General features: G+C 39.9%; 1 protein-coding gene across 1 annotated transcript in view; it reads left to right on the top strand.

The window, feature by feature from the left end:
• Window positions 1-18025, top strand: part of LOC148164506 (uncharacterized) — a 276999-nt gene that overhangs the window by 43903 nt on the left and 215071 nt on the right. The gene's annotated exons all lie outside the window — the stretch shown is intronic.

The following is an 18025-nucleotide window of genomic DNA, read 5'->3' as shown; positions in this document are numbered from 1 at the left end:
CAACCATTGTCTAATAGTGTTCAGCGCTTTGAATATATTTTGTCACTCCCATCTGGCCTGCAAAGTTTCAAGTGAAAAACCTGCTGATGGTCCTGCAAAGAGTTTCCTAGCAAGTAGTTTTTCTCTTACTGGTTTTAAGATTCTTTCCTTGTCTTTTTTTTTCACTAATTATTATGTGTCTTGTGGGTCTCCTTGGGTCCATTTTATTTGGAACTGTCTGGATTTTTGGATCTGGGTGTCTGTTTTCTACCTCACGTTAGGGAAGTTTTCAGCCATTATTACCTCAAATAAGTTTTCTGGTCCTTTGTCTTTCTTTTCTCCTTCTGGGATTCCTACAGTGCAAATATCGGTCAGCGGGCTGTTATCCTGTAATTTCCTTAAGCTATATATTCATACTTTCTCATTCTTTTTTTCTTTTTGTTCCTCAATTGGATGAATTCCACTGCCCTATCTTTGAGTTTGCTGATTCTTTCTTGCCTTTTTTTTTTTTTCTTAAATGGAGAGAGAAGGGGATGGGGGAGTGGCAGAGAGTGAAAGAGAATCTTAAGCAGGTTCCCTGCCCAGCACAGAGCCCAATGTGGGACTAGAACTCACAACCCTGAGATCATAACCTGAGCTGAAATCAAGAGTTGGACGCTTAACTGACTGAGCCACCCAGGTACCCCTTTCTTGCTTTTTGTATTAAAATTTTATTTTAATTCCAGTATAGTTAACATACAGTTTTATAGGGGTGCCTGGGTGGCTCCATTGGTTAAGTGTCTGACTCTTGATTTTGGCTCAGGTCATGATCTTAGGGTCATGGGATCGAGCCCCATGTCAGGCTGTGCACTCAGTGTGGAGTCTGCTTGAGATCCTCTCCCTCTGCCCCTCCCACTGGCTCACACTTGAGCACTCTCCCTCTCTCTCAAATACATACATACATACATACATACATACATACATATTTGAAGAAAAACATACAGTGTTATATTAGTTTCAAGTGTACAATATAGTGATAAGACAATGCCATATATCACCCGGTGCTCACAACAAGTGCCCATCTTAATCCCCATCTCCTATTTCCCTCATCCTCCCACCCACCTCTGCTCAGGTAACCATCAGTTTGTTCTCTATAGTCAAGAGTCTGTTTCTTGGTTTTTCTCTATCTGTTTTCTTTTTCCTTTGCTTGTTTGTTTTGTTTATTAGATTCCACATAGGAGAGAAGTCATGTAGTTTTGGTCTTCCTCTGACTTATTTCACTTAGCATTATACTCTCTAGCTCCATCTATGCCATTGCAAATGGCAAGATTTCATTCTTTTTTACAGCTGAATAACATTCCACTGTATGTATATACCACGTCTCCTTTATCCATTTATCTATCAGTTAACACTTGAGCTATTTGCATAATATGGCTATTGTAAATAATGCTACAATAAACATATGGGGGCAAATATCCCTTTGAATTAGTATTTTTGTATCCTTTGGGTATATACCCATTAGTGCGATTACTAGATCATGTGGTAGTTCTATTTTTAATTTTTTGAGGACCCTCTGTACTGTTTTTCACAGTGGCTGTACCAGTTTGCATTCCCACCAACAGTAAAAACATGTTCTTCTTTCTCTACATCCTCACTGACGCTTATTTCTTGTGTTGTTGATTTTAGCCATTCTGACAGTTGTGAGGTGGTATCTCATTGTAGTTTTGATTCGTGTTTCCCGGATGATGAGTGATGTAGAATATCTTTTCATGTGTCTGTTGGCCATTTGTATGTCTTCTTTGGAGAAATATTTGTTCATGTCTTCGGCTTCCATTTTTAATTGGATTATTGGAGTTTTTTTGGTGTTGAGTTATATCAGTTCTTTATATATTTTGGATACTAACCCTTTATAGGATATGCCATTTGCAAATGTCTTCTACCATTCAGTGGGCTGCCTTTTAGTTTTATCAATTGTTTCCTTCACTGTGCAGAAACATTTTATTTTGATGTGATCCCAAGTTTATTTTTCCCTTTTTAAAAAAAGTATGTATGTATGTATGTATGTATTTATTTATTTTAGAGAGCAAGAGAGAGAGAAAGCGAGAGAGAGAGCACGCACAAGCAGGGGTAGGAGCAGAGGAGGAGGGAGGAAAATCTCAAACAGATTCCAAACTGAGCATGGAGACCATCAGAGTAGGGATTGATCTCATGACCCTAAGGTCACAACCTAAGCAAAAACCAAGAGTCAGATGCCTAACCAACTGAGACACTCAGGTGCCCTTATTTTTGCTTTTATTTCCTTTGCCTAAGGAGACCTATCTAGAAAAATGCTGCTATAGCCTACGTCAAAGAAATTACCGCCTGTGTTCTCTTCTAGGATTTTTATGGTTTCAGATCTCCCATTTAGGACTTTAATCCATTTTTAATTTGTTATTGTATATGGTACAAAAAAGTGATCCATTTTCATTCTTTTGCATGTAGATGTCCAGTTTTCCCAACACCATTTCTTGAATAAACTGTCTTTTTCCCATTCTTTATTCATTCCTCCTTTGCTTTTTTTTGTTGTTGTTGAAGATTTTGTTTATTTGAGAGAGACAGCATGAGCAGAGGGAAGAGGCAGAGGGAGAAGCAGGCTCCCCACTGAGCAGGGAGCCTGATGTGGGACTCAATCTCAGAACCCTGGGATCCTGTCCTGAGCCGAAGGCAGATGCTTAACGACTGAGCCACCCAGGTGCCCTCATTCCTCCTTTCTTGGAGATTAATTGACCATATAATTGCAGATTTATTTCTGGGCTCTCCGTTCTGTTCCATTGATGTATGTGTCTGTTTTTATGCCAGTTCCATACTATTTTGATCACTGCAGCTTTATAATATAACTTAAAGTCTGGAATTGTGATATCTCCAATTTTGTTTTTCTTTTTCAAGGTTTCTTTGGCTATTTGGGGTCTTTTGTGGCTCCATACAAATTTTAGGATTGTTCTAGTTCTGTGAAAATGCTATTGGTATTTTGATAGGGATTGCATTGTTTTGGATAGAATGGACATTTTAAGAATTTTCTTCCAATCCATGAGCATGGAATGTCTTTCCATTTGTGTCATCTTCAATTTTTTTAATCATTGTTTTATAGTTTTCAGAATACAGTTTTCACCTCTTTGGTTAAGTTTATGCCTATATATTTTATTATTTTTGGTGCAATTGTAAATGGAGTTTTCTTAATTTCACTTTCTGCTCCTTCATTATTAGTATAAAGGAATGCAGCAGATTTCTGTACATTGATTTTATATCCTTCAACCTTACTGAATTCATTTATCATCTTTAGTAGTTTTTTGGTATAATCTTTAGGGTTTTCTATATATAGTATCATGCCACGCCCAAATAGTGAAAGTTTTACTTCTTCCTTACCAATCTGGATGCCTTTTATGTCTTTTTGTTGTCTGATTGCTGTGGCTAGGACTTCTAGTACTATGTTGAATAAAAGTGGTGATTGGACATCATTGTCTTATTCCTGTCCCTAGGGGAAAAGCTTTCAGTTTTTACCTATTAAGTACGACGTTGTTTGCTATGGGTTTTTCATATATGGCCTTTATTATGTTGAGCTATTTTCTCTCAAAACCTGCTTTGTTGAGGGCTTTTATTGTGAATGAATGTTGTACTTTGCCAAATGATTTTTTCTGCATCTATTGAAATGATCACATGGTTTTTTTCCTTTCTGTTATTGAAGTGATATATCCTTTGATTTCAAAATACTGAACCACCCTTGCATCCTAGGAATAAATCTCACTTGATCATGGTTAATGGGTTTTTTTTTTAATGTATTGTTGGATTTGATTTACTAGTATTTTGCTGAAGATTTTTGCATCTATGTTCCATCAGAGATGTTGGCCTGTGGTTTCCTTTTTGTATGGTGTCTTTATCTGGTTTTGGTGTCAGGGAGATAACTGACCTCCTAGAATGAATATGGAAGTTTTCCTTTCTCTTCTATTTTTTGGATTACTTTAAAAAGAATAAGTATTAATTCTTTCTTAAATGTTTCGTAGAACTCACCTGTGAAGACTTGTAGTCTTGGACTTTTGTTTGTTGTGAGTTTTTTGGCTACTGATTTAATTTTATTGCTGGTAATTGGTCTTTTCAAATTTTCTATTTCTTTCTGTTTCATTTTTGGTAGTTTACATGTTTCTAGGAATTTATCCCTTTCTTCTAGGTTGTCAAATTTGTTGTTATATAGTTTTTTCTAATATTCTCTTACAATTGCATTGTTGTGATGTTGGTTATTATTTCTCTTTCATTTGTGATTCTGTTTGAGTCCTCTCTCTCTCTCTCTTTTTGATGAGTCTGGCTAGAGGTTTATCAGTTTTGTTGAACCAGCTCCTGGTTTCATTGATCTGTTCTATTAAGTCTCTACATCATTTATTTCTGCTCCAATCTTTATTATTTCCTTCCTTCTGCTGGTTTTGGGTTTTTGTTGTTCTTTTCCTAGCTTCTTTCAGTGTAAGGTTAGTTTGTTCCTTTGCGATTTTTCTACCTTCTTGAGATAGGTCTGTATTGCTCTAAACTTTCCTCTTAGAACTGCTTTTGCTGCATCCCAAAAGTTTGGACCATTGCATTTTCATTTTGTTTCCATGTACTTTTTGATTTCTTTGATTTTTCTTGGTTGACCCATTCATGGTGTAGGAGCATGTTATCTAACCTCTATCTATTTGTGGTCTTTCCAATTTTTTCTTGTGGTTGTTTTCTAGTTTCATAGCATTGTAGTCAGAAAAGATGCATGGTATGACTTTGAACTTCTATGTTTCCTACTTTTCATACTCTCACTTTGACCTTTCCTTTAAAGAACTTCTTTAGTTTTTTTATTTTTTTATTTTATTATGTTATATTACTCACCATACATCATTAGTTTTTGATGTAGTGTTCCATGATCCATTGTTTGCGTGTAACACCCAGTGCTCCATGTACTATGTGCCCTCCTTAATACCCATCACCAGGCTAACACATCCCCCCAGCCCCCTTCCTTCTAAAACCCTCAGTTTGTTTCTCAGAGTCCATAGTCTCTCATGGTTCATCTCCCCCTCCAATTACCCCCCCCCTTCACATTTCCCTTCCTACTATATTCTTTTTTAAATATATAATGTATTATTGGTTTCAGAGGTGCAGGTCTGTGATTCATCAGTCTTACACAATTCACGGCGCTCACCATAGCACATACCCTCCCCAGTGTCCATCACCCAGCCACCCCTTCCCTCCCACCCCCCATGACTCCAGCAACCCTCAGTTTGTTTCCTGAGATTAAGAGTCTCTTATGGTTTTTCTCCCTCTCTGGTTTCATCTTGTTTCATTTTTTTCCTCCTTTCCCCTATGATCCTCTGCCTTGTTTTTCAAATTCCTCATATCAGTGAGATCATATGATACTTGTCTTTCTCTGATTGACTTATTTCGCTTAACATAATACCCTCTAGTTCCATCCACATCATTGCAAATGGCAAGATTTTGGGTTTTTTGATGGCTGCATCATATTCCAGTGTGTGTGTGTGTGTGTGTGTGTGTGTGTGTGTGTGTGTATACACCAAATTTTCTTCACCCATTCATCTGTTGTTGGACGTCTAGGCTCTTTCCATAGTTTGGCTCTTGTGGACATTGCTGCTATAAACATTGGGGTGCACATACCCCTTCGGATGACTGCATTTGTATCCTTGGAGTAAATATCCAGTACAATTGCTGGGTCATAGGGTAGCTCTATTTTTGACTTTTTGAGGAACCTCCATCCTGTTTTCCAGAATGGTTGCACCAGCTTGCATTCCCACCAACAGTGTAGGAGGGTTCCCCTTTCTCCACATCCCTGCCAACATCTGTCGTTTCCTGACTTGTTAATTTTAGCCATTTTCACTGGTGTGAGGTGGTATCTCATTGAGATTTTGACTTGGATTTCCCTGATGCTGAGTGATGTTGGACACTTTTTCATGTGTCTGTTGGTCATTTGGATGTCTTCTTTGCAGAACTGTCTGTTCATGTCTTCTGCCCATTTCTTGATTGGATCATTTGTTCTTTGGGGGTTGTGTTTAAGAAGTTCTTTATAGATTTGGGATACTAGCCCTTTATCTGATATGTCATTTGCAAATATCTTCTCCCTTTCTGTCAGTTGTCTTTCGGTTTTGTCAACTGTTTCCTTTGCTGTGCAAAAGCTTTTTATCTTGATGAAGTCCCACGAGTTCATTTTAGCCCTTGCTTCCCTTGCCTTTGGCGATGTGTCTAGGAAGAGTTGCTGTGGCTGAGGTTGAAGAGGTTGCTGCTTGTGTTCTCCTCAAGGATTTTGATGGACTCCTGTCTCACATTTAGGTCTTTCATCCATTTTGAGTCTATTTTTGTGTGTGGTGTAGGAAATGGTTCAGTTTCATTCTTCTGCATGTGGCTGTCCAATTTTCCCAACACCATTTGTTGAAGAGGCTGTCTTTTGTCCATTGGACATTCTTTCCTGCTTTGTCGAAGATTAGTCGACCATAGAGTTGAGGGTCCATTTCTGGGTTCTCTATTCTGTTGCATTGATCTATGTGTCTGTTTTTGTGCCAGTACCATACTGTCTTGATGATGACAGCTTTGTAATAAAGCTTGAAATCCAGAATTGTGGTGCCACCAGCTTTGCTTTTCTTTTTCAACATTCCTCTGGCTATTCAGGGTCTCTTCTGGTTCCATACAAATTTTAGGATTATTTGCTCCATTTCTTTGAAAAAAGTTGATGGTATTTTGATAGGGATTGCATTAAATGTGTAGATTGCTCTAGGTAGCATAGACATTTTCACAATATTTGTTCTTCCAATCCATGAGCATAGAACATTTTTCCATTTCTTTGTGTCTTCCTCAATTTCTTTCACGAGTATTCTATAGTTTTCTGAATACAGATTCCTTGCCTCTTTGGTTAGATTTATTCCCAGGTATCTTATGGTTTTGGGTGCAACTGTAAATGGGATCAACTCCTTAGTTTCTCTTTCTTCTGTCTTGTTTTTGGTATATAGAAATGCTACTGATTTCTGTGGATTGATTTTATATCCTGCCACTTTACTGAATTCCTGTATGAGTTCTAGCAGTTTTGGGGTGGAGTCTTTTGGGTTTTCCACATAAAGTATCATATCATCTGTAAAGAGTGAGAATTTGACTTCTTTGCCAATTCAGATGCCTTTCATTTCTTTTTGTAGTCTGATTGATGAAGCTAGGACTTCTAGTACTATGTTGAATAGCAGTGGTGATAGTGGACATCCCTGCTGTTTTCCTGACCCTAGGGGAAAAGCTCTCAGTTTTTCCCCATTGAGAATGATATTTGCTGTGGTTTTTTTCATAGATGGCTTTTATGATATTGAGGTGTGTACCCTCTATCCCTACACTGTGAAGAGTTTTAATCAAGAAAGGATGCTGTATTTTGTCAAATGCTTTTTCTGCATCTATTGAGAGGATCATATTGTTCTTGGTCTTTCTTTTATTAATGTATTGTATCATATTGATTGATTTGTGGATGTTGAACCAACCTTGCAGCCCAGGAATAAATCCCACTTGGTCATGGTGAATAATCCTTTTAATGTACTGTTGGATCCTATTGGCTAGTATTTTGGTGAGAATTTTTGCATCCATGTTCATCAGGGATATTGGTCTGTATTTCTCCTTTTTGATGGGGGTCTTTGTCTGATTTTGGGATCAGGGTAATGCTGGTCTCATAGATTGAGTTTGGAAGTTTTCCTTCCATTTCTATTTTTTGGAAGAGTTTCAGAGAATAGGTATTAATTCTTCTTTAAATGTTTGATATAATTCTCCTGGGAAGCCATCTGGCCCTGGGCTTTTGTTTGTTGGGAGATTTTTGATGACTGCTTCAATTTCCTTAGTGGTTATGGGTCTGTTCATGTTTTCTATTTCTTCCTGGTTCAATTTTGGTAGTTGATACATCTCTAGGAATGCATACATTTCTTCCCGATTGTCTAAGTTGGCATATAGTTGCTCATAATATGTTGTTATAATTGTTTGTATTTCTTTGGTGTTCGTTGTGATCTCTCCTCTTTCATTCATGATTTTACTTATTTGGGTCATTTTTCTTTTTGATAAGTCTGGTCAGGGGTTTATCAATCTTATTAATTCTTTCAAAGAACCAGCTCCTATTTTCGTTGATCTGTTCTACTGTTCTTTTGGTTTCTATTTCATTGGTTTCTGCTCTGATCTTTATTATTTCTCTTCTCCTGAGTTTAGGCTTTATTTGCTGTTCCTTCTCCAGCTCCTTTAGGTGTAGGGCTAGGTTGTGTATTTAAGACCTTTCTTGTTTCTTGAGAAAGGCTTGTATTGCTATATACGTTCCTCTTAGGACCGCCTTTGCTGCATCCCAAAGATTTTGAACAGTTGTGTTTTCATTTTCATTTGTTTCCATGAATTTTTTAATTCTTCTTTAATTTCCTGGTTGACCTATTCATTCTTTAGTAGGATGTTCTTTAGCCTCCATGTATTTGAGTTCTTTCCAACTTTCCTCTTGTGATTGAGTTCTAGCTTCAAAGCATTGTGGTCTGAAAATATGCAGGGAGTGATCCCAGTCTTTTGGTACTGGTTGAGACCTGTTTTGTGACTTAGGATGTGATCTATTCTGGAGAATGTTCCATGGGCACTAGAGAAGAATGTGTATTCTGTTGCTTTGGGATGGAATGTTGTGAATATATCTATGAAGTCCTTCTGGTCCAGTGTGTCCTTTAAAAGCTTTTATTTCCTTGTTGATCTTTTGCTTAGATGATCTGTCCATTTCAGTGAGGGGGGTGTTAAGGTCCCCTACTACTATTGTATTGTTGTCGATGTGTTTCTTTGATTTTGTTATTAATTGGCTTATGTATTTGGCTGCTCCCATGTTGGGGCATAGATATTTAGAATTGTTAAATCTTCTTGTTGGATAGACCCTTTATGTAGGATATAGTGTCCTTCCTCATCTCTTATTACGGTCTTTGTTTTAAAATCTAATTTGTCTGATATAAGGATTGCCACTCCAGCTTTCTTTTGGTGTCCATTAGCATGGTAAATGGTTTTCCACCCCTTTACTTTCAATCTGGAGGTGTCTTTGGGTCTAAGATGAGTCTCTTGCAGGCAGCATATCGATGGGTCTTGTTTTTTAATCCAATCTGGAAGCCTGTGTCTTTTGATTGGGGCATTTAGCCCATTTACATTCAGGGTAACTATTGAATGATATGAGTTTAGTGTCATTGTATTGCCTGTAAGGTGACTCTTACTGTATACTGTCTGTGTTCCTTTCTGGTCTATGCTACCTTTAGTCTCTCTCTTTGCTTAGAGGACCCCTTTCAATATTTCTTGTAGGATTGGTTTGGTGTTTGCAAATTCTTTTAGTTTCTGTTTGTCCTGGAAGGTTTTTATGTCTCCTTCTATTTTCATTGACAGCCTAGCTGGATATAGTATTCTTTTTTTTTTTTAAGATTTTATTTATTTATTAGAAAGAGAGACAGCAAGAGTGGGAACACAAGCAGGGGGAGTGGTTGAGGGAGAAGCAGGCTTCCCACAGAGCAGGGAGCCCGATGCGGGGCTTGATCCCAGGACCCCGGGATCATGACCCGAGCCGAAGGCAGACACTTAATGACTGAGCCACCCAGGCGCTCCTGCATATAGTATTTTTAGCTGCATATTTTTCTCATTTAGTGCTCTGAATATATCATGCCAGTCCTTTCTGGATAGGTCTGCTGCCAGTCTAATGTTTTTTCCATTGTAGGTTGCAGACCTCTTGTCCCGAGCTGGTTTCAGGATTTTATTTTTGTCTCTGAGACTTTAAGTTTTACCATTAGATGTCGGGGTGTTGACCTATTTTTATTGATTTTTGAGGGGCGTTCTCTGTGCCTCCTGGAATTTAAGCCTGTTTCCTTCCCCAAATTAGGGAAGTTCTCTGCTATATTTTGCTCCAATATACCTTCTGCCCCCTCTTCTTCCCAATTATTCTAATATTGTTTCGTCTTGTGATATCACTTATCTCTCGTATTCTGCCCTCGTGATCCAGTAGTTATTTGTCTCTCTTTTTCTCAGCCTCTTTATTCTCTATCATTTGGTCTTCTATATCACTAATTCTCTCTTCTGCCTCATTTATCGTAGCAGTTAGAGCCTCCATTTTTTATTGCACCTCATTAATAGCCTTTTTGATTTCAACTTGGTTAAATTTTAGTTCTTTTCATTCTCCAGAAAGGGATTCTCTAGTATCTTCCATGCTTTTTTCAAGCCCAGCTAGTATCTGTATAATCATCATTCTGAACTCTAGTTCTGACATCTTATTAATGTCCACATTTATTAGGGCCCTGGCGGTTGGTACTGCCTCTTGTTCTTTTTTTTTTTTTAGGTGAGTTTTTCCATACTGTCATTTTATCCAGAGGTGAATAGATGAATGAGAGAACAAAATGCTAACAGGGTAACAGCGACCCCAGAAAAATATACACTAAACAAATCAGAAGAGACCCAAAACCAGGGGAAAAAGAAAGGGAAAGAAAAAAAAATATGAATAGACTGGTGAATCGATCAGAGCCACACACTAGATTTTGAATGTATTTTAGTCTGTTCGAAGAATGTGCCTCCCAAAATTTTAAAGAAAGAAAAACATATATGTACCCAAATAAGGGTAAATATGAAGGGATGGAATATGACTGTAAAGATGCAAATTATAAAAGATTTTATAAAAGAAACTGATAAGGTAAGAAGTTGGTTGAAAATAGAAAAATTTAAAAAAGGAGAGAATGTGATCAGGCAGGAGACTAGAACAAAACCATACACTAGAGATTTAGGGTATATTTTGGTCTGTTAGAAAAAACTATCCCAAAATTTTAGAGAAAAACTTATTTATATATACAAGAAATAATGTTAACTACAATGAAGGGCTAGAATATGACTCTAAAAATGAAAAGTTAAAAATGTTTTTAAAAAAGGGATTGATAAGGTATTGGTTGAAGAAGGGAAAAAGAAAAATTAAAAAAAATAGAAAAAAAATAAAGAAAATTAAAAAAAATAACTTGGAAAGACTAAAGAATCGTGGTGGGGAAAGCCATGAATTCTGTGTGCTGTATTCCCCTAGTGCTGGCATTCTCCTGTTCTTATTGATCAGTAAACTTAGTCTTGGCTGGCTATTCTTGCTGATCTTCTGGGGGAGGGGCTTGTTGCCATGGTTTCCAAATGTCTTTGCTGGAGGCGGAATTGCCCTGCCCTTGCCGGGTCGGGCTAAATAATCTGCTCGGGTTTGCTCTCAGTAGCTTTTGTTCCCTGCAAGCTTTCTGGACAGCTTTGGAGGATGGAAAAGAAAATGGCAGCGTTCCAGTCTCCGCCCGGGAGGGGCCAAGAACTCGGGCCCCTACTCCTCAGTGTGCCCCCAGAGAAAAGTAGTGAACCACTCCCGTCTTCCCGGTCTCCAGCTGCAGTCTGTGCTCACCCGGCCTGTGCCCGAGCATTTCTATCTCTGGCACACAGCCCTGTTTGGAGTCTCCAAACCCAGCAGATCCCTGCGGTGTGCTCCCATGCTACTCCTCCCGGGGGAGGAAGGGGAGTCTCCCCGGATCTGCCCCTTGTTGGGTCCCTGCTGGAAGGGTTGTGGCCCGACTGTGCCGCGGATCACGGTTTATGGCAACCCCGAGCTGAGAGCCCCCTCCTTGGCTCAGTCTTTGCAGCCGGCTTCCCTGTTCTGTCTCATACTTGGGAACTCTGCCGCACTCAGGCACCCCTGGCCTTTCTGTGACCCCGAGGGTCCTGAGACCATACTGTCCCAGTGCAGTTTCCACCCCCCACTTAGGCACTGGAGCAATGTCCCTCACCAGAGCAGACTTCTAAAAAGTTCCAATTTTGTGCTCCGCTGCTCTATCACTTGCTGGTAGTGGCTGATGGAGGCTCCCTCCCCCACTGTCTATCCTCCCCAATGTCACCTCAGATTCACTTCTCCACACATCCTACCTTCCAGAAAGTTGTTGCTTTTCTGTTCAGAGAGTTGCTGCTATTCTTTTCTTTGATCTCCCGTTGAATCCGTAGGTGTTCAGAACGGTTTGATCCCTATCTAGCTGAATTCCTGGGACCAGATGAAATTTAGGTCTTCTACTCCTCTGCCATCTTGCTCCTCCTCCTATCTGAACTTCTTTAGTTTTTGTTTGTCTGAGAAACTCTTTATCCCTCTTTCTTTTCTGAGCTGTATCCTTGTTGGCTAGAGTATTCTTGGCTATAGATCTTTCCTTTCAGCACTTTGACTATATCATACTTCTCTCTTCTGGCCTGCGTAGTTTCTGCTGAGAAATCAGCTGATTTCTTTATGGGGTTTCCCTTGCATGTAGCTGCCTTCTTTTCTCTTGCTGCTTTAAAAAACTTTTCTTTGGGGCGCCTGGGTGGTGCAGTTGGTTAAGGGTCCGACTCTTGGTTTTGGCTCAGATCATGATCTCATGATCATGAGATCGAGCCCTGTGTCCTGCTCTGCGCTTAGGGTGGAATTTGCTTGAGATTCTGTCTCCCTTTCCCTCTGCCCTTCCCTCCCACTTGCATTTTCTCTCTCTAAATAATAAATCTTTAAAAAAATTTTTTTTCTTTACTACTACTATTTGCCATTTTGATTACTGCATGTCTTGTTATTGACCTCCTTCAGTTGATTTGGTTGGGGGATCTCTGTGCCTCCTGGGTATGGATATCTGTTTCCTTCCCCAGATTAGGGAAGTTTTCAGCTGTAATTTCCTCTAATACATTTTCTGGCCCTTTTTCTCTCTTTTCTGTTTCTGGGACCCCTATAATATGAATGTTATTGCACTTGATGAAGTCGCTGAGTTCCCTAAGCCTATTTTCATTTTGCATAATTCTTTTTTCTCTCATTTGTTCAACTTGATTACTTTTCATCACTGTCTTCTAGTTCATTAATTCATTCCTCTGCTTCTTCCAGCCTATTTACTCCATCAAGTTTATTTTTAATTTATTTTGTTCTTCATTTCTGATTGATTCTTTTTATGTTTTCAACCTCTTTCTTAAAGATCTTACTGATGTTCTCCACTCTTTTCTCAAGTCCAGTGAATATCTTTATCATTATTACTTTAAATTCTCTATCAGGCATATTACTTACCTCTGCTTCATTTAGGTCTCTTGCTGTGGTTTTGTTCTGTTCTTTCATTGATGACATATTCCTCTGTCTCCTAATTTTGCCCAACGTTCTTTGTCTTTCTGTGTTAGGAAAGTGAGCTCTACCTCTTGCTCCTGAAAGCAGTGGGTGGGTTGTGCACTTTTAACTAGGTGGTGTTGGTCCTCCTCCACAGGGGATGTGAAGCTGTGTGGACACTGAGGCTGCTGGGGCTGCTCCACAAAGCACACATTGGTAAGTGGGGGGAGGCGAGTGTAGTGCTGGTCCTCCTCCACAGTGGGCACATAGCCACTGTGAAGTCAGGGCCTGCTGCATCTGCTCTGCAAAGCATGCAGGTGTGGAGCATGCAGTTTTAACAAAGTAAGCATGTTCTCCCTGGGATGTCAGGAGATGCAGTGTTGGCAGTGTTTGTGTGGGTTGTCTGAAGGAGGGGATCTGCAGCACCAGGACTGAGGCAGGCCTGGCTAGAGGGGGTGGGGCACAGTGTAAAGCAAGTTAGGAGTGAATGCCAGTGTCACACTGGTTCCTCTTGGTGACTATGTCTTTATGATGAGGGTGGGGGAAGGAAATGATGCCTGCCAGCTTCTTTGTTCCTGAAGAAGTCCCTCAGTGAACTCTGAGAGAAGTAACTAACTCTCCCTCCCATAAGCTCCAGGTGCCTCTCAAACTGCTGCTTCCAAGCCGTATCTATGTGGGCTGTTTGCTTTGCTGTCTCTTTAAGGGCAGGGGCTCAGCTTCTCATTGCTTTCCAGGCTCTCTCAGAGCCAAGTCCACTGATTTTTAAGTTCTAAGCTTTAAGTCCCACTGGTTGTAAGCACTCACGAAATTTGACCCTTCTGATTTTCCCAGCAAAATGCTTTGGGAATTCTTCTTCCTCTTGCAGAATCCCTGGTGTGATAGTCTGTTTACTGTCTCTCTCCACACCTGTGGCTTCCTCCCTCCAGAGGTTAGACCCATGGGGTTTAGGTTCCCACAGAGTCCTTGCCTGTCCTACCCTTTTTGATGTGGCCTCTTTTCTACATTTAGTTATGGAGTTTATTTGGCTAGTCTTTAGGTGTTTTTCTGGGTTGTTTGCTCTTATGCAAGTGTTATCTGGCTGTATCCATGGGAGGAGATGAGTTTAGGCTCTTCCTGCTCTGCCATATTCCCCAGAAGTCTTATTCCAATTCTTTATTGTGCTTTACCTACTTTGAGGTTGAACCCTTCTATTGAAATCTTTAGTTCAATTATTGTATTCTTTTTAGCTCTTTAATTTCTGCTTTGTACTTTCTTACATTTTTCCTCTTTTTTGAAATTCTCATTTTGTTCATGCATTGTTCTCCTGACCTCAGTGAGCATCTTTATGACTTTTATTTTGAACTCTTTATCAGGTAAATCACTCATTTATCTCTGTTTAAGTTCTTTTTCTGAGATTTTATCATATCTTTCATTTGGAACATATTCCTGTTTCTTCATTTTCCTTGACTCACTGTGTTGGTTTTTATGCATTGGATAAAATAGTCCTCTATCCCAGTTTTAAAGGAGTTTTCTCATGTGGGAGGAAAACTTTATTGTTTAACCCTTCCCCAGTTTAAACCTTTGTCATTGTTTAAGCAGCCTTCTTTTTTCTTGGTGGCTCCCAGTAGTTGAGGTTATGCCAAGACCTGTCAGTGTCCCAAAGGGGAAGCTCTCTGTCAGCACCTAGATGCAGTCTGATTGGAAGCCAGACTCTCAAGTAGAAGCTTTTGAAGTATGCAGGTATACCTCTTTTAGGGGAATGCTGGAAGATGGGATTTCTTTCTGCTCCTTCTGCACTGAGCCCTGAGGGGATAGCCAGTTAAGAACTGTTTCTTTGTTTGCTAGCATCCTGTTGATTCCATGAACATAAGCTCCACTGGCCACCAGAACCAGACTATTAAGGGATCTGTCCTCTGTCTGGGTGGCAGCCTCAAAAGCCAGGGTGCCAGACATACGCACAAGGTCCTTTCTCAGAACACTGCTGACTTGGGACAGGGTAAGAGGTAGAGGGCAAATATGATGCCTGCTTGCCTCCTGCTTTCTAGAGAGGGTTGCAGTGGGCCTCTTGAAGTGTGTTAAATTAGAAGCCTGCTCCTCAGGCCACAGCTTTTAATATTATCAAATAGGCCTCTTTCATTGCAAGACTGGGCATTCATGTCTGCTGTCTCTGTGCTGCACCATGTGGGAGTGTATCCAATTAAGAACTTTCTCGATTTTTTTACAGTTCTGTGGGCCCTGTGAATGTAAGCTCTGCTGGCCATCAGAGCCAGGTGATCAGTGAGTGTCCTCTGGGCAGTAGCTGCCAAAACTGGGTCACTAGACAATACACAAGCTAGTTTCTAGGAGATACCTGTGACTTGAAGTGAGGGAGAGGGCGAAGATGGCGTCTGCTGCCCTCTGTTTTCTCTGTAGAGTATTGTAATCGGCCCCTAGATGTGTTGCAAGTTAGAAGCCTGCCCCTAAGGCCTAAGCTTCAGAATAAACAAATAAGATTCTTTCATGGAAGGATTGGTGCATTTCAGTTTGTTGCCTCGGCACTGGGCCTTGGGAGTTAGCCTTGCTGAGTTCACCTGAACCATTTAAGAACCGTCTCTGAGTTTGTTATAGCCTTGTGGTTCTCATGGATGCAAAGCACTGTTGGCTTTTAAAGCTAGATGTTTGGGGCATCCATCTCTCAGGTAGAAGTATTAAAAGTTGGGCACTAGTGGGCTCTAAACCCTTTGCTCCTCCAGGAGAATCTGGAAGTTGTGAGTTCCCTCCTAATTGCGTATTGATGCACTAAGGGTGGGGTTTATGGCAAGATTGTGTCTCAGCTCCTCCTGTTTCCATGTTTTGTTTTGTTTTGTTTTTTTTCTCACTTGTCCACTGTGTAGGAATCACTAAGCTAGTTTCTGGATTTCTTTCAGAGGGAATTGTCCCATATGTAGCTGTAGACTAAGATACAGTCCTCACTAGCTGTAGAAGTATGTGAGTTCCGGAGACTCCTATGTCACCATTTTTCATTGGCTCCCAGGTCTTCAAAGTATATGGTATTTTACCAAGCTTGAAATATAATGATATTAATCTGAAGTTTGGAAGCAGAGCAGGGAGAAACTACATACACTTTTGAAGTTTAATTTCCTGAAATAATAGATACACATAGGACTAATTTTATTGCTTTTATAGTAGGCTCAGTAGCTGAGAACTTAAACTAACCCACAAGAAAGGACAAAATTCTTGGTTCTTAACACAGAATGAATGATAACCAGGACATTATTTATTAAATATGTGCTATGATCCATACATAGTGCTCACTATTTTATATAGATTATCCTGTTTTAATTCTCATAACAAATATTTGCCCCCAATTTTTCAAGAACTAGGGCAACAAGAGATTTAGTAAATTGTCCAAAATCACAGAGTTACAAATAAATAGATCATAAGATTCAAATTGAAGTACCCTGAACCACTTCATTGTACTACTTCTGTATTTGCTGGGCGAATTATCATCCTCATCATCACCATAACCATGCCTTTTTATTAATTGGATTCTAAGATCTGGACACTTTAAATATCTCAATTTATCCTGATAACAATTATATAGTTAATTTTATCTCTATTTTATAATGAATAAAGGGGCTCATAGGCTGTGTTTCCTGAGAAGCAGTTCCCAAGACAAGTATTTTAGAGCAAGGAGTTTATTTGGAAGGTTATCCTAAGAAGCATGGTAGGAGAATGAGAAATTGAGAAGTAGAAGGGAAGGAAACCAATAAATGGGAACATATTTTGTGAGTCCCTTTTGGGGACCAGGAGCTCAAATCCCCTGAGATAACTCTAGGAAACAGTGTAAAACCTGCTTCCAAATACCCTCTAGAATGGGTGAGTAACCTGGGGTACTTCTTTTCATAGTTGGATGGGGACCTCTCCTGTGAGTATAACTCCCTAGTACTTCTGGCCTGGCCCATGTGAAGGTCAAGAGCAGACCCTCAGATGGAGGGTCTCAGGTTATATAGTAAGGTTCCACTGGGAATACAGAAATGGTGAGTGATAAGGGGCCATGGATGGGAAACCCACAGCATCTCTGTAAGGCTATATTTTGCACTGTTCAGATCCTCTCATATCTCGTATAAAGTTGACTCTCTTCAAGCATTGCTTCTTCAATTCGGTGGCCAGTCATGACTTCTTGAACATACATATATACACAATGATCTAAGATACAGTCCTCACTGTTGCAACTGATTTCACAGTCATGATTGATATTCAGAATCTCCCCCTCTACTATCCATTCTAGATTTTGTTTATATTTGGTCAGCAATTCTGTTGGTCTAGTTTGCTTCCTGGAGGGGGAACATGCATTTTTATTCCTGAGGAAGCATAAAACCTGTTACTGTGCTCAAATTAGGCTGTGGTTGCTGCCAATGCATTTTAACAGGCCATGGAAACACCGTGAGTATCCCAGTGAATCCTTTGAGTTCTAGATCTATTCTATCCTGCTTCCATTATGTACCATCTCAGCATGAAAATCATGGTCATTGAAGCCTGCAGCAGAGCAATCTGCTTAATTGCCTGCTGGGTGATCTACTAGCATGAAGTTCACAAAACGTTCAGGTGGCAGCCATAGTTTTAGATTTAGTGGAACCTTACTGTGATCCCTGGTAGAGCTACTGCTAACCTCTAATCCTGGGACCCAAGTCCTCTAGTCCAGCAGAGGCTCAAGTAGTGGGGCAGTAGTACAAAAATTGCCAAGTGAGTCATTGGGAGCTCTCCTACTTCCACCCTTTCATTCTAGAATTTACTCTAGCTAGCTGTTATGGACAGAAAGGCCATTATTTCACCAATTATATATTGCATCTTGAATGACAGTGCCCAACATCTCAATGTGTCACAGCTACATCTTTAAGTGGCCATTCCAATGTTCTGTTAGGTGGACAGTTTCTGGATAATGTATGAGAAAGGACTAGTGGATTCTGTGGTTTCATTCATATTATTTTACTTTTCTCT

The sequence above is a fragment of the Eumetopias jubatus genome, unplaced genomic scaffold (assembly GCF_037043125.1).
Source record: "Eumetopias jubatus isolate StellerSeaLion01/CBP00866 unplaced genomic scaffold, mEumJub1_p1.0 scaffold_4, whole genome shotgun sequence".
In the NCBI taxonomy this organism is placed as follows: domain Eukaryota; kingdom Metazoa; phylum Chordata; class Mammalia; order Carnivora; family Otariidae; genus Eumetopias; species Eumetopias jubatus.
Note: the sequence above shows the minus strand (reverse complement) of the source record. Positions and strands in the feature narration are given on the sequence as shown.